This window comes from Sminthopsis crassicaudata, chromosome 2, assembly GCF_048593235.1.
Source record: "Sminthopsis crassicaudata isolate SCR6 chromosome 2, ASM4859323v1, whole genome shotgun sequence".
Taxonomy (NCBI): domain Eukaryota; kingdom Metazoa; phylum Chordata; class Mammalia; order Dasyuromorphia; family Dasyuridae; genus Sminthopsis; species Sminthopsis crassicaudata.
The window spans coordinates 189353849-189371007 of record NC_133618.1 but is presented as its reverse complement, the minus strand read 5'-3'; the positions used below and the strand labels follow the sequence as shown (position 1 = coordinate 189371007).

Here is a 17159-nt window from a genome sequence, read left to right as displayed (position 1 = left end):
CTACCTTCTTGGAGCCCTCTGTTGAAATCTAAGTGTTGGTATTCTTGCAGAATCATGAGGCCACATTTCTTAAATGTGTGCCATTGGCTCCAGAGGACATTACTACAAGAGCAAAGGGCCATCCAAATATTCTGATTTTTTGAAGTTCATAAGACTAGTCCATACCTGATCAATTTCATTGTTGAATACTTTCTTGATTTTTCTCAGAAGACATATTGGTCCTCAGCATATCTCTTTCTACTTCTAATTCTTTCAATCTCCCTAATAACATAGTTAATAAGAAATGGAAAGAGAGAGAAGTACTATGTCTTTTCCTCAAAATGAATTGTCTCTCAGATCTGGAATCTTCATCTCCTGAATTTGGACTCAGCTACCTACCTGCAAGCACCTTTGATATCCTTAGATTTACTGAATTCAAATTTATTTTCAGCTATTCATAGTGTAGCCTGAACAAATAATTTAATTATTATCTACCTCAGTTTCCTCAATTGTAAAATAGGAATAAAAATAGTATCCAGCTCCCAAAGTGGTAGTGCAATGTCTGACACATAATAGGTGCCTCAATAAATGTGTGCTTCCTTCCTTTCTTCTCCCAATCAACTAATTCCAAACTATCTTGCTGTTTTTATATGTAACCCAAGAGACTGATTTGAATTTATTTAGTAAAGCAAAAGATAGTTCCAGTTGCCACCATTTGTCTTTATCTAATGACCCAAAGTTCTTATTATCCTTTTAAACTAAGGATTTATTCACACAAAATTTTCTTTTGATTGATTATTTAAGTCATGATATTTGAAACTTTATGATTAATTAGGTGGGGGTAACCTTTCTTCTCCCCCACCCCCACTTTCATAAGGAAAAAGTTTACTAATAGGGCTCTACAAAAATCAAACAGGCTGCCTCAAGAGATAAGACTTTCCCACAATAAACTGAAAGACAATCCAACAAGTATGTTATAATGCAGATTGTTTCCAGAAATGACTACTAAGTAACTTCTGAGATCCCTTCCAGCTCTCCACTTCTGAGATTTTCTGAAATTTGCCATTTTTTCCACTACTTTCCACTATTGTTATTGTAGTATCATAGGAATAAAACAAGTAGCAATGATTAGTGACTTAATGATCAATGATACTCAAAGACCACTTGATAACATGATATGAAAAGAGAGGTCTGCTGTCTCTCGAAGGCATTTATCCAGGACATAACAGATAACTTTTCAGCATTCATCAAACCAAAAAAAAAACATGACTCACTCCTGTTGATTAAAATGGTAGTAAATGATAATATCAGAAGGAACTTAGAAAGCAATGTTAAAAAAATATATAAAGTCAGCGTAAAATTCAAAGTGATGGTATAAGGGATAGTGCAATGAGCTTCAAACCAGGAAGACTCGTTTTCATGAGTTCAAATCTGACCTCAGAACATTTGTGAATTATGTGATCCTGAGCAAGTCACAACTCTCTTTGCCTTGTTTTTTCATCTGAAAAATTATTTGGAAAAGAAAATGATAAATTACTCCAGTATCTTTGCCAATAAAACCTCCAAAATGGAGTCACAAAGAGTTAGACATGACTTAAAGTGACTAAATAACGAAAGCAATAAAAAGTAAAAGATCTTTGGGATAAAAAAGCCTTTTTTTTTAAAAAATGAATTGAATCTAATGAATTGACAGCAGGGAATTTATAGGGAAAAAGGCAAATATGGTAAATGAGCAGCTAGTCTTAATGAGCCTCTGCTGATGATCATGTGGTTTTTTGGATTTGGATTTTTGGATTCCAAGAGTTTCATGAATTTGGAATCCTTAAGCTTTGGCAACAGTCATTTTGGCAGTTTGTATCCAGTAGCTCACACTCTCACAAGCCTTTCTGTAAAAACAAGAGTGTCATTTTATTAAATATGCAAGATTAAAACAGATATTGAGTAATTTGTCCAATACCTAGACTTTATTGGACTAGGAAATTCCTAGGATGAAAATATCAGTCACCAATGGGATTTTGGCAACTGTTTTGAAGTTATGGTCTTACACAATTGCCTGGAACATAGAGATGTCAAGTATTTTGCTCAGGATCATACAATCAATATATGTCAAAGATAAAACTCAAACTCAAGTCTTTCTCCATTTATTTTTTTTACTTCTTTTAGTATTTGTCCAATTGAATTTTTAAATGAGTTATTTTGTTCTATGGAATTTTTTTTCCATTTCACAAATTCTTTTTTTTAAGGAGTTATTTTCTTTTTCCATTTCACAAATTCTGTTTTTAAGGAGTTATTTTCTTTTTCTGTTTCACAAATTCTGTTTTTCTGGGAGTTGTTTTCTTTTTCCATTTTATCAAATCAATTTTTAATGAGTTTTATGCCTTTTCCAAACCCTCTTGCAAAATTTTCATTTCTTTTCCCCATTTTTCTTCTAACTCTCTTTTAAGATCCTTTTTAATTTCTTCTAGGAGAGTGATAAGGATAAGGTTATATCACCTTTTAGGGCTTCATCTGGAGACAATCTGCCTTTAATCTCAGGATTTGAAATCTGTTCTTCTCTTTTGCCATAAAAGCTGCTTATCATCAGAGTTCTCTTTACTTTTTTACTCATTTTTTAAACTATGATAAGATCTGTTTTTGGGGCAAGGAAGGTTTTCCAAGCTTCCTCTACAAGCAGTGGATTCCTCTATAAGCGGATGCAGCTGTGCTGGGTCAGTGCAGACTCACTCCTGGGCTGGGTGGGTGTGGCCAGGTCCCATGAGACTACTGCGCTTTGGGTGCTTGTGTTGGGTGTTTTATAACTTCTCTGCTGATCTACTGGCTTGCAGACAGGGCAGAGTAGCCAACACTGGTATAGAGTATCCAACATTGCAAGATTCTCCACCCCACAGTATCTGCACCACCCCAGCTCTGGGCTATCTGTGATGGCATCTGTGCTCAATCTGCTTGAGCTTGGTTGCCTTCCTCCATTTCTGATTGAAAAGATCTTTTCTGGCAATCTTTGAAATTATCTTTTGCTGGTCATTTGTTGCACTCCCAATATTTGTGGGTTCTGCTGGTCCAGAACTAATCCAGAGCCTGGATTTGTTTAATTAGTCTGAAGGTTGTAGAAGAAGGTCAGAGAGAAATGTGTGTCCTAAAAAAAAAAAAAAAAGTATGTATCCACTTCACCATCTTGACCCTGCTCCCAAACTCAGGTCTTTCACAATTCATGATGCCAAGGCTACCTTTCACATTGTTTCTATTGGAGAAATTTTAACTCATAGTTTAGAAAACAAATCATTTTCAAAATGAAAGGTGGTTTGCTCAAATAATGCTATTACACTGGGAACTTAGCTGTCACAACTTCTAAAAGTAAAACTCATTAAAATGCCTATACCCTTTCATCCAGAGATACCACTGCTAGAGCTATACCCCCATGATATCAATAACAAAATGACTAATCCCATATACAACAAAATATAGCAGTATTTTTGTGGTAGCAAAAAATGGAAACAAAGAAGATATTCACAAATACATAATGATTAAATAAATTGTTGTATATAAAAATAATAGAATAGTATTGTATTGCAAGAAATTTTAAATGTGATATATGCAGAGAGGCATGAGAGACATGAATTGCTGTAAAGTACAGTAATAAGAACCAAGAAAACAATATATACAAGGATTACAGTGATGTAAATGGAAGTAACAACAAATATTGAAGCTTAATGTTATAAAATTATAATAACAAAGGTTGGCCCTAAAGAAGAAATTATTGGTGATTGATAAGATTGAGATTATTAAATATTGATAAGAAGAAATCAATGTGTAGTTGGTGAGAAGATACCTCCCCCTTCTTGACAAGGGTGAGGAAACTATAGATGTGAAATGCGCCATATAACATCAAAATTTTTGTTACATTGATTAATTTTGTAGGTTTGCCTCTTCCTATTTTTTACTATAAGAGATGGTTACCATAGAAGAGGTTGAGAAAGAAATACAGTAAAATATACATATGTATGTATATATATATGTGTGTATATATATACATATATATGTATATGTATTGTGTATATATATATACATTTATATATAAGAAAGAGATGTGATGTTAAAATAAAAGCTATTAATAAAAATGTATTTGTTTTAATCTCACATGGAGGTTGTAACAAATATGTAAGCACAGTTTATAGCTCCTGGTACAAAAGGACTAATGATAATGTATGCCTGAACATTGAGCTGGCAAATAGAGCCTATGAACACTACAGTGACTCAGAAAAGACACAAAGAGAAGGGAAATGAAAAAAATAAAATTGAGGGAAAAGCCTTTGAGTAAAAGAAGAAACAAAATTATCACTTTTTGCAGAGGATATGAACCCTTAAAGAACTCTTAAAGGTCAATTAAAATGTTAATTGAACCAATTAATGACATTAATCAACTTACAGGAATAAATTAAATTCACAGAATCATCAGAATTTCTACACAATACTAATAAAACTGAGTTAGAAGAAATAGATATAAAAATTCAATTTAAAATTATTACAGAATATATGAAATACTTGGGGTCTACCTTACAAGATATATACAAGAACTATATAAATTCGACTAAATGAAAAAAAAAAAAAATGGGATGAAAGAGGACCTAGCTCATAGGTTACTAAATCTCAAATTGTACTACAAAAATTTTTTTTATTAAAACATTTTGGGACTGGTTAAGAAACAAAGAGATTAACCAGTAAAATAGACTGAATATACAATATATAGAAGCAAATTATCTAATACCCCTACCATTCAGTTATTTGAAGACTCAACCTATTATGATAAATATTCGCTATTTAACAAAAATTACTAGGAAGATTAGATAGTACCATGGAAGAAATGAGACTTAGGCCTACACCTCCCACTTTATAGAATGATAAGTCCCAAATGGATACATGAACTAAATACGAAAATCAGCATCATTAACAAATTAGAAACATGGAAAAAATTGCTCATCGTATCTACAGATAGAAAAAAGTTCTTGAGCAAACAAGATATAAAGAAGATAATAGAAGATTAATAATTTTAACATAAAATTATCAGTGATTTTATATAACAAATCTCATAAAGCTAAGATTTAAAGGGAAACAACTGGGGAAAATCTTGGCAAAAAGTTTTTCAGATTAAGGTCTTATTTCCAAAATATATAAGAAAATAATCTAAATTTTTTTAAAGAGCCATTTCTCAATTCATGAATGGTCTAATGATAAGAATAAGCAATCCTCATGGGAATAAATCCAAACTATTTAGACTCATATGAAAAAAATGCTCCAAATCACTACTAATTAAAGAAATGAAAACTAAAACAATTCTAAGATTCCTCTTCATATGATTTAGTCTCAAAGATGTTTGTTGGGGTTCTTTTCTTAATGAAAATTATGTGTTGGAATTGCTTCAATTGCTGAGGAAATAAACACATAACCATTCTGAAAAGCAATTTGGAATTATAGGCACAAAGTTATTACACAGTGAGTGCCCAGCTATTGTATTGTTTAGTCTATACCTAAAAGAAATAAAAGAAAGAGAAAAAGATTCTTTTTATACAAAAATATTCATAGCGGCACTTTTTGTAATGCAAAAACTTGAAACATATGAGGATTTTCAGTGACTAAGGAATGTCTATATAAGTTGTGGGATATAAATATACTCCTTTGATATAAAAACTGGGAAAATAGATGATTTCAAAAGACATTGAAAAATATTATATATATATATAACTTAACAGAGTGAAGTGAATGGAACCAGAAGGGTAATTTATATTCTAACATCATATTATAAAAATGAACAATTTTGAAAATACTTATAAACTCAAAAAGAATGAAGTGGGAAGAATCAGGAAAACATTTATATAACATTGTGCAAAAAACTTTGAAAGCTGTATGAACTAGAGTAAATACAATAACCCTTCATTACTCCAGAAGATCAATAATAAAACAAATATGTTATTCATTACCAGGAGGTGATGATTTTAAGATGCAGAATGAAACATGTACATACACACACAAATATATGAAATGGAGGGTTCCTTTTTTTGCAATGGAGTGAGACATGGGATAGAGAGAAAGCATATTTCTTTTTTTAATGGGGGCAAATATAGATATAAAATGTTGCTTGAATTTTCAGATATGCTTACTGTATTATTTGTTTTATTTTGCTATGAGACCTCCATTGAAGTGGGAGTAATGTGTTAATACTTGTAATATAAATAGAAAACACATCAAGAAAACTATAAGTGTAGAACTTTTTAGAAAGTCACTTAAGTGGCTCCATCTTCACATTTGTTTTTTTTTTTGTTAGTTTTTTGAGATCAGATCTTCCTGTCTCACCCACAGTACAATGGCTACTAAGGGAATCAATCCTATTACTGATTTACATGAGAGCTTTGACCTGCTTTATTTGCAACTTAGGCAGATGCTTTCCTTTTTAAAGCAATCTGATGAACTCCAAGGAACCAGAGGTCCACTTTGGTGCTGAGTTAGCTCAAGATATCTGATTAGTTAACCCAAAGCAGCTTAAAACTCTGAACTCAAATTGTCTCTCAAATTCAGATTCCTTGGTAGCAGGGATTACAAGCACACACCACCAGCTTCTATTATCTTCTTTTCTCAAGGCAAATATGTGAAGAGCCACTATTATCCTAAGAACAAAAGACTATCTATATTCTGTAATGTAAGCCTCTTTCTAAGCACAGATGTCACTGAGTCTCAACTTTAGTCCATCATTTGCAACTAGTCATATCAATATTTTATTATCATTCTCTGCTGCCTGTCCTAGTAGAATCAGTTTTTAAACACAGCCAGTCCCATAGGTTAGATAATATTTTAGAATCTTCTAAAACTGTTATTACTTGAACCTGAGATATCATTACTTTTCATTTTACCAAAGATATGGCTATCAAGGACTAAAGCTTCTGAAAAGAAAAAAACATCCTAGCAATTTACAGATTGGTAGATGCGAAGGTCTGGTCTAGCTCCTCTTGTCAGGATAAGCAAAAGTCCTTGCCCCACGTTGGGCGCCAAATGTAGCGAGCTGTCGTCTCTAGAAGCTGCCGGATCGCTCTCTGGGAAGAGATCTGCTTTGTCTACTCAAATCTTTAAGACAGATTCTTCTTCCTGTAGTGAACCGTTGTCTCCAGGCAGTTGCTGTTAACTCTTGTCCTTAGAAGTGACTTCCCTTCCTGCAGAGAGCCCCGTCAGGCCTGATGTAATGCAGAGAGTCTTCTTCTTTCTCTGAGAGTCCTCTCTTTTATTCTCCCAGAGAATGGGCGTGGGATAATGCAAGGGCTTCTGGGAAGAACCACCCCAGCCAATGAGCTTGCCCCCTCTATCAAGTCAACCTGAGTTCTCACCTTGTAATTGTCCAGAAAACCTGAATTCTCACCTTGTCACTGTCCAGACAACCTCAGTTCTCACTTAGTAATCCTAACAGGTAGATTCACTGAATGTAAAAGAAAATTGTCTTATGTCTTCTTTCTGTTCCATCAAAGAAGTCTTTTCAGTTTTCTGAAATCTTTCTTGACAATTGGGAAAGTACATATCCTCTTATAATATATTTACATGATAACTCAAAGTTGGTCAAAATTTTTATAACACTTTATTAGGTCTCCCATCCAACCTTGTTGCATTATTTGACAACAATGGCCTTTTAAGTCACATAAATTTAATAACTTTAAATATTGATGCTGAAATCATAAGGTTACATATTTAGGTTCTGATTGGGAACTAAGCTCAAAAGCTACAATAAGGCTCTTGTTACCATCTTCATGTATATTTCAAATGTTTTGTCACGCGTCACTCCCATGAAATAATTTGTCTGAAGTGGGCTGGGGATCAAAGCCAAAGATTCTGAAATTCCATAGGTTGTAGAGAGGATGATTTGGTTATTTTAGGGCTCTAGTGTTCATCAATCATATGGTTAAAATCATTCTTTTTTTTTAAATTAACGTGTAGGAAAGTGGTGCTAGTCCTATTGTCAGTATTCAGTGGTCTGAATATCCACAAATGAAATCACCAATTGCCATAGCCAAGCAGAGATGGGATCAGTGCCCATTTGCTGGAAGCACACACATTCCATCCTGCTGCTGAGAAAAGATTAATATATCTATCACATAAGCCAAACAATTTTAAATTATCTCAGGATTTTTATCCTAAAGGTAATAGGAACCCATTAGCATTTATTGAGTAAGGGGATAACATAGATCTGCACTTTAGGAAAATCACTTTAACAACCATGGAGAACATAGATTAGCCTGGAAAATGATTTAAGGAAGAGACCAAATAAGAAGCTGTTTTAGTAATCCAGTCAGAAGTTGATGATATGACTTTAGCCACTGTGTTTTGGGGGTTTGGGGTTTTGGGGGTTTGTGATTATTTTGGTAAGCTCACTGCTGTCAACTAATATCTATCCAGTGAATATAATGCTGATAATGAGTTATGCCAACAGGATAAGGTGAATCATTTGATAAAAATTCACAGTTCAGGCCTAGAATATTGTTCTATTAAACTGACATCCAGATTTTTCCAGTAGAAAATTATTTTAACACAATTAATAGTTATGCCATTTACTCCATAGTTAAAACCAATTCACTTTCACCCATGGAAGCTCTATCTACCTTGGACTTTCCACCTCACTCAGTACAGTATCTTAACCTTTCACAATGGGCTAATTTGAGCTCTGAGACTATCTGGATCCTTCCACTCTAGAACCTGCTGGTGCTGTCAATCCAATGTTGCTACTTAATCACACTTTGTTCTAGAGTCTCTCCACTATAAATTCCCTTCTGTCCAGTTGACTGGATAATCTAAGCCAAAGTCTTCAGAGAAAAATTAATCCATTAAGAATAATTATATGTCACATTAAAGTCTAAAGCAGAAAAATATAAGAAACTTCAAGAATAATATAAGTTTTCATTTCACTAATAATTTCAAAACTTTTGGAACTGGTACAGCAAAAGCCCTGAGGCCTGTAGAGTAAGAGATGGCCACAACCCTTATTATCATTAGCATGTGTCTTGGAATCAATGATTTGATAACCATTTTTGACTTTCAGATCTATAAAGTCAAGCACCTGCTTCATGATGATTTTCCTTTCAGCACTTTATTTGCACCTTCATTGAGACAGCTAAATGGCACAGTGGATAAAGTAGTGGGCTTAGAATCAAGAAGACCTTAGTTCAGATTCTGTCTCAGACACCAAATAGCTATGTGAGCCTAAGCAAGTTATCTAACCTTTGTTTCCCTCACTTTCCTCAACTCTAAAATGAGAATAAGAGCACCAATTTCTTAGGGTCATGGTCAGGATTAAATAAAATCATATTTGTTAAGCCTTTTTGATATCACTATTCTTCTTTAAGCATGAAGAACAAACAACAACATTTTCTCCCTCCATTTAAGTCTATGAGTCTGCCTATAAGTCCAGAAATATGATTTCCCAGAAAAAATGAGCTGAAAAAATTTTTAAACAAATTTGTCTTCTATAAATATTCATTTTCAGTACCATCTGCATTCATTACTTTAATCTTATTTAGTATGTACCCAGTATATTTTGTCTTCATTATAATTCAGAGTTAAACAATTTGACCAATCAAGAAATGTATCTGCCAATACTACTCAGTCTGATCCATCCAAAGCTGCTCATTCGATTCTGGTGATTTCTACCCAATCCAGCCAAAACATATATTCAACATTGAGATCCAGAATTATAGTTCATGGTCCCTTTAAGTTCTCTGAAATCACAAAAGGAGCAGAAACCTTGAGAGAGAAGTTTGATAACTAACATGGTCTTATCTAAGACTATTTGTATGCATGTGTATGCATGTATGTGTGTATACATGTTCAACTCATGTTTTTCATTGCAGGTGAATGAGTCTTATGGGTGTTCCCCTTTCCTACCCTTTCCTCTATATTTATTTATTCTTCTCACACATCCTAGTGCATCCTTTTTGCCCTCTATTTTCTTTTTTTTACCTTAAAATCCTAACTGTTTAATCAATTCACCCATAGGATTTTCTGTTTTCATTTTTAACTCTGTTTTCTTTTAAAACATTAAGTTTCGTTAGGATATTTGCTTCTTCTCTGCCAATTAGAACAATAGAACTATGTTGTCAATAATCCCTTTCAAGTTTTCAAATAAATTTATCTTTCTAGATTTTTTTGATATAAAATATACTTACATTTCAAAATTTAATTAATTCCGGCCTTATCCTCAGAAATTCTTGTAAAATCTCTATTCCATTAAAGGGTCATTTCTTCCCTCTCCCACTTACCCTGCTTCTCTGCAGAAATATATTCATTTTTGCAGATAAAGATACTCTTGGTTGTAAATTAATATTTTTTAACTTTTAGAATATGGCATTCCTAGATCTCCTCTTGTTTAAAGTAGAACTGGTATGATCCTGGTTTCTAATACTTGAACTCTTCCTTCCTAGATGCTTAAGGTATTATTTTTCTTTGATGTGGAAGCTCTGGATTTTGTCTGTCATATTCTTATGATTTTTCCTTTGGAGTTTCTTTCAGGAGTTAATTTGTCAATTTTATTTTCAATTCACTTACTAGTTTGGATTGATCTGGCAAATATAATTTATGACTTCTTGAACTCATAAATTTTTTTGTTCAATTTTAATCATGTTTCTCAAGTAGTCAAGTAATTTCTAAATTTTATCTTCTTGACATGTTTTCCAAGTCAGTTGTTTTATATCATATATCTTGCAATTGTTACTTATTCTATCTTTTTTATTTTATTCTAATATTCCTTCTGTGTCACATGGTCATTGATTTATGTTTGATCCATTTAAATTTTCAGAGTATGTTACTTGGGTTAAAGTTTGTCACTTTCAATTGTAAACTATTTTCTTTTTCCACTTCTTTCCTGCAGGGCTTTTATTTCATTTTTATGTCTTGCTTCATTTGTTCTAGGTATTAATATAGTTCTTGTATAAAATAGTGGTGTTTTTTTCTTTTGAAATTCTATTTGCAATTGTTTTGCAGCTACTTTTTCCTCCTGGGGTAGGTTTTTGTCAACTCTCTATCTATAATAATTCTCCATGGTAGTTGGTATCTTCTTCCATTTACTCATTTCTCTAGTTTTAGTTCCTGAACCTAGGTGTTTTTTCTCAGTGTACTCTATTCCTACTGTGTTCTTCAGTGGGGTGATCTTAATACCTGAATTCTTGAGTTGACTTCCACCTCCTGAGGTTAAACATCCTAAAATCTCTGCAGTTTACAATTCTGAATCTTCATGGACACATGTGGAATCTCAAGACCTCAGATCTCTAGGTCTGAGCATTATCCCAATCAAACTGACTTTTTCTGGTCCCAAGATCAATAACTGACTTTTTCACTTTTTTATATCTTTCTTGATAAAGCTCTGCATTCCAGCTAACTATGGAAACAGAGCCTTGTAAGCTATACATTTCTTGAGCCCATCTCTGGTATCATTGAGTGGCACCTTGCTTATTTGTTCTGGTGCTGGTTTTACTGGTAGCCTGTTTAACTCTCTCCTGTGGTCTTCTGAGTGACATTCCATGTAGTTATGGAGTATACTCTATATGGACAGATACATATATGTAGTTACTATAATTTCTCTTTGGATTTCTGTCATTTGATCTAATACAATTTTCAGGTCTTCAATAGACTATCTATGTTTGATTTAGGCTATCTACCAACAGTACATATCATATATCAAATACTTAATAAATGCTTGATTGTAAGGGCCCTTTAAATGGGCGGACACAGTGCATCGGGAGATTGAGGCCCAGAAGTATTAGGACTGCCCTTGGGCGGGATCCTGGCCATATTGAGATAGTTTCGTAATGGGTGACTCTCTCGCTGATTGGCTGTGTGTGTGACCTCACAGGCCCTATATAAGCCCACTGCAGGCAGCAACCGCCCTCTTTAACCTCCTGCTGTTCACCCTGGCTCCTAGCTTGGGTGGCCAAGCCAAGATGGGTAGCCGAAAGAGGTAAGGATTTTGGTAGTGAACACATGGGTCTTCTGACCAGGTGTTCACCAGGGAACCAACAAGTCAGGGCATCAGTTAGGGCATTATGTGAGTAGGTATAATAAAGGCTTTTAAGATTACATGTGGTTGTTCTTGAGTGCGCTACCGGTTACTAAGCTATAGATTCAAGAGATTGTGGCCAGAGACCTTAGAAGGCCTCAGAGGAGGCGAGCCGGGTAGAGCTCACACTGCAAAGGACAGTGGTCAAAGGTGCTCTGGTGGGTCTAAGACAGACTAGTAATTGTAACTGCCAGGAGAGCACGTTACACTTGATGACCAACAGACTATATTTTTTAAAAAAATATATTTATGGTTAAATGTATAGCCAAAAGTCTCATTTCCTCCCATGAATTTCCATGGGGAAAATGCCTTTTGAAAAAAATGGTGAAAATGCTTTCACTTTAGACTAAATGCAAAAGTTTCAGAATTCTACACTTAGATTTGATCTTTTGACTGCAAGTCCATGCCATTCTTCCAGGATATTCTTAAACAGAGCTATCCAAAGTATGATTGAACTCATAACTGTTGTCTCTAGCTTTATAGTTTGAGAGTCCCTCCCACTGTTGACCCCCTGTGCAGTGATTGGTGGAAGAAGTCAAAAGTGGAAAAAGAAGAAAAATCCACTAAACAATACTTAAACACACACACACATACACACACAAACACACACACATATACCAGCAAAAAAAGCATGACTATTACATAGTTATACAAACTTCTGTTTTCAAGCTAATGATGTACCAAAAAATGGGATAACCCTGAAACTCTGAGAACAAATTAGAAGAACCGTCTCTTACCATATGAACAGTAATGTAGCAAATAACAATGAGGTCAAGCATTTTCTATCCAAAAGAGACTCCAGAATAAAACCACAAAGTATTACAAATTAATAGAGTTTTTAGTTTAGTCCAAGACATTGGTGCTTGTCAATTACTGGACTATTGCCACTTAAACATCCAAATTTTCTTATAAAGTCCTCTCCTCTTAGACTTTTTTGTGATTCTTGATTTTATCCCTGTTTTTGCATTAAATAATGTTTTCCATGTCTGGGTTTTTCAAATGCATGATTCATCTCTCTTGAGCATGGTTTGATTCTGCCTAGGTAGAGGTAAGGATGTCTTAGCTACCTAATCTCCACATCAGAAAAAAATTAAATCAAGACCATGGATCCAAGTCAGTCACTGCTCTTGATGGGATTCAACCCTGATTCTGGGCCTTTACCAACTATATAACCCTAGACAACCTCTGAGCTTCAGATTATTTTTAAATTGAGATGGAAGATCCCTTCCAACTTTCAAAATCTGTGATTCTGTGACTCAATTTTTATAAAATCCCTTTCATATTTAAACCTATTATTCTATGATCTATCGAAGACTAGAGAAAACAGGAAGAGCCAGTGATAACACAAGCATTTAGAAGTGCACAATATTTCTGCTACTATGTTGTTTGGAATGTGAAATGCATTTTCTCATGGAAACATGGTAATTTGGTTCCTAGCTAACCCACAAAAACATCTTTTACCAATAATGTAGCTTAAATTAACTCTGTTTATTTAGTCCCTCCCTTCATATGACTCATCTACTATGTATGATCTATGTGGTCTTCCTAACTACTACTTCTTATTACTTCTCTCATTTTTTCCTCTTCCTATTGCTCTTTCTCTCCCTCTTTTTAACATTTTTCCTTCTTATTCATTCATTCAATAATATTAATTTCTTGCTTGTACAGGTCACTTTTTCTACCTTCTTTTGTATTACTAATTTTCTTTCTGTAGTTCCTCTTCCTTTTCCTCTTTCTCTTTTTATTCTCTTCCCACAATGTTTAGTTTAATAACTTTAAAAGTTAAATTATATTTTGTTCGCTAGTTTAGAAACATAAGTACTATATTTCTTTTGGGACACAAACTATGTTGAGTGTTTTTAAGTTAATGAGTTACTACCTTTATACTGATTTTATCATTCAGCAGGTGGTATATATTCACATATAGAAAAGTGGGTGCTACCTTAAAACTGTTATTCTCCCAGTCAAATGCAGTGGAGGAATGGCTTATTGTTAACTATACCCAAGAACATACTAGTAATTACAGAAAATTTGGGTTTCTAAACCAATGTTTGTTTTGTATTTGTTTTCTTATCAAACTCTGAAGGCACTAACTTACTATAGATTGCTTATTACTATAGGTTGCTCACTAGTTCAGCACCATCTATAAAGCAGTTTCAAGTATATTTACTCAATGTTCAAGTTTTACTTCTAAGTAGTGGACTCTTGGAGTTTTCTGATTCATAAAAAAATAGCATGAGTAGTTTCTTCTAATAATCTAAACACTGGAGGTTCAATTTGAGAGCATGTTGTATTTGGCTTCTGAGTTTCTTTGCCTTTCAAAATCATCATAGGAAAGTTCACGTTTTCATTATTAGTCTTCTTTCAACCTGTATTTTTGAATGATCCTAAATTATTTTTCAATTGTTTCACCTTCTTCCTTCTCAGTTATAGGTAGGCATAAAATTTTACCAAACTAACCTAACAAAATAGCTACTGGTTAAGCAAAATAGATAGTATTTATTCCTCTCTTTATATAGAACTATAAGACAAAAATTATATAAACAACAAAGTCTTAAGAGTAGTTTTGAGCTTTAATAGCTTAACTGCACTAAGATTTTTAGAACCTTCTGTAGAATAATTTATCAAAAGAAAAAAAAAGGAAAACAAAGCTAGATATTACTTCACAAGTTTAAGAAGAAGGACTAAGGAAATGGTGGTAACAACAATCTTGATATAGCATTTTACAGTTTATTAGTCTGTACATGGTCAGGCTGCCTGCTATACAGAGATAAGCATACTAAGAGCAGGATGTTTGGGTGAGGTTCATCTGACTAGTTGTAGATGGGATATGTATATTTCTGCATTGGACCAAAACAGCACTGTTACCAAAACATCACATGTTTTGGGTTTTTGTGTGTGTGTGTTTTTTTGTATGGGGGAAGGGAAAAATACTGAAAAAAGACGTGATGAGGAATAATAAAAACTGTCACTTCTTTGAAGAGCTAGTATTTAAAGAAGAATAAGACTTATTCTTGACCTAATGGGAAAAACTAGAAGCAATAGGTTGCAATTGTAGAAGGAAGATTAAGGCTTCATGAAAGGAAAAATTTACTATTAATTACAGCTAACCACAAAATGGAATAAGAAATCTTATAAATAATGGTTCCTTTCCCCCAATAGAAATCTTTCAAATTTAATCATATATTGCATGTGTCATAGAGAAAATGTTTTTTTCAGGTATTGATTTGGATTAGTCAGCTTTCTTTTCCTTGTATTAGTTTTTTTTAAATGTTCATGTATCTTATTATGACATTGCAAACATTTACAAATTACTTTTGCCTCATGAGAATTCTCTTGTAATAAAATAAAGCAATTTAGTAAAAATAATAAAGTGACTTTTGAAAGTGTATAATTTAATATATGTAAACTTTTTTCTTCTAATTTAAAAAAAATTACCAGAAATTATTTTCTCTCCTTTCTCAACCCTTAAAAAAACACAAAGACAAAAACTTTGAAATAAATATGGATAGTGCAGCAAAACAAATTCCCTCAATGATTGTATATATACATATGTATATGGCATATATGCTATTCTGCATCATAAATCTATCATCCCTCTATAAGGAATAGCATATATAATCATCAGTCCTCTAGAATTATGAAAGGTGATTTATTAATCACAGTTCTTACAGCTTTCAAAGTTGTTTGAGTTTATAATATTATTATATAATTTTTCTCTTGATTCTGCTTATTCTGTTGTTAGCAATTTATAAAAGTCCTCAAAATTAGTTATTTTTAAGAGTGATGTTATAAACTGTTCTCTCAGTTCTACTTGCTTCTCTCTGCATCCGTTTACGTAAGTCTTTCTATGTCTTTGTGAAATTCTGTACTTTTTCATTTCTTACAGCAAAATAGTTCTCTATCACACTCAGCTGCCATAACTTATTCAGCAATGCCTCAGTCATTGCACAACATCTTTATTTCCAGGTTTTGCCACTACAGAAAAGATGTCTGAAGTCCCTTCTAATGCTGAAACTCTGTAATTTTTGCTATTTTGTAAGATGATAGAAATTAATTTCCTTAGTTCTTGTTTACCTTCATCAACTAATTTTTTGTAGTATCATAGGATTCAGAGCTGGAAAGGACTTAGTAACCATTTAATCTAATAACTTCACAAATTAGAAGAGTGAAGCCCAGAAAGGGAACTAGCAATCAAGAGTCACATAGGTAGGTGGTAAGTATTCCAAGTCGAGATTCAAGCTCCATACTTCTGTTGCCAAATCCAAATCCCTCTCTACCACACCATACTTCTTCTTATCTCCTTGTATTCCTGCTTTCATAATAATAGTGTGGGGAAATACATCTTTAGAATGTATGATGATGTTTCAGAAACACATGGCAAGACCTATATGAACAGATGCAAAGTGAAGTAAAAGAATCAGAAATCAATGTGCACAGTAATAAAAATGTGAAAGACTTGGCTGTTCTGATAAATACAACAATCTAAGACATTTCCAAAGGACTTATGATGAAAAATTGCTATCTACCTCCATAGACAGAACTGATGAATTCTGAATGCAAATTAAAGTATAACTTTCTCATTTTATTTTTCTTGATTTTTTAAAATAGGGATAATATAGAAACATTTTGATGTTTTCACATAAAAAATTGATACTACATTGTTTATATTCTCAGTGGCTGAGGAAGGAAATGAAAGGGATAGGGGAAACTTAGGACTCAAAATTTAAAGGAAAAGAATGTTTAAATTAAATAATTTTAAAGTGCTTTTGATAACAAAAGAAGTAAGGTTTCTTTTGAGTCAATATATAAGATTGACAAGTGATGAGTTGCTGTTCATTGTCAATAAAATTGACATGTATTCTCTATCTTGATCAAATTGATATGATATATTTTCCCCAGAATGACTTTCTATCTCCTGTCTCTGTTCCTTTCACAGGTAATAATCCCACATTCATAACACTCTTCTTTATCAAGTTTGCCTTCTAAAATTACTTATTTTCTATAGAAAACAATCCAGATGCCACTTTCTGCATGAAAACTTTCCTGATTGTTATTGTGGTTCAATTTTTCATCTCCCCAAATCTTTTCAAGCTCATATTCA

General features: G+C 33.3%; 1 protein-coding gene and 1 long non-coding RNA gene across 3 annotated transcripts in view; one reads left to right on the top strand and one right to left on the bottom strand.

The window, feature by feature from the left end:
- FBXO25 (F-box protein 25) overlaps positions 1 to 17159 on the top strand; it is a 158154-nt gene that overhangs the window by 3248 nt on the left and 137747 nt on the right. The window lies entirely within an intron of this gene.
- LOC141555271 (uncharacterized) overlaps positions 1 to 17159 on the bottom strand; it is a 109784-nt gene that overhangs the window by 62840 nt on the left and 29785 nt on the right. The window lies entirely within an intron of this gene.